This window comes from Myotis lucifugus, unplaced genomic scaffold, assembly GCF_000147115.1.
Source record: "Myotis lucifugus unplaced genomic scaffold, Myoluc2.0 scaffold_420, whole genome shotgun sequence".
Classification (NCBI taxonomy): Eukaryota; Metazoa; Chordata; class Mammalia; order Chiroptera; family Vespertilionidae; genus Myotis; species Myotis lucifugus.
In genome coordinates, this window is record NW_005871468.1 from 188,954 (window position 1) to 189,625 (window position 672).

The following is a 672-nucleotide window of genomic DNA, read 5'->3' on the forward strand; positions in this document are numbered from 1 at the left end:
AAACATCAGTGATGAGAATCATTGATTGGTTGCCTCCTGCATGCCCCCTCCTGGGGATTGAACCCACAACCTGGGCATGTGCCCTTGACTAGAATCGAACCCAGGACCATTCAGTCCGCAGGCTGACACTCTATCCACTGAGCCAAACCAGCTAGGGCCATAGGAGTTTTTTGAAGGGCCAACTATGAAAGGCATGGATGAAGGTGGAGACATCTGTTTTGGCTTCAGCAGTACCTGAACACAAGGTGAGGATTGAGGGATTCTTTTAGTCCCATGTATTGCTAGAGTCCATGAATTACCAGAATCATTTTGATGTTTAATCAACTCTACAGTTGTTTTGTGTGCATCATGTCTGCCCAGTTAAATCCTAAACTCTTTGAGAACCACAGCTATGTTGTTGTTGTAGGCCTGTGCATCCCCAGGACCTATGCCTATGGGATCTGTCCCTCTTCCAGAGTCTCCTACTTCAATACCTGTTGCCAGAAACACATCCCTCTCCTCACACAACCAGTCACTCTCCAAGTAGACTATAACTCCTAAATATCTCTGGAATCCATCTTCCTTTTTCCAAGCTATCATCACCTCTGGGTTAAAATTATGGATGTAATTGGCTGGCTGGCTAGCTGGCTGCTAGACTATATCATTAGAGCATTAATCGTGTCCAACTTGTTT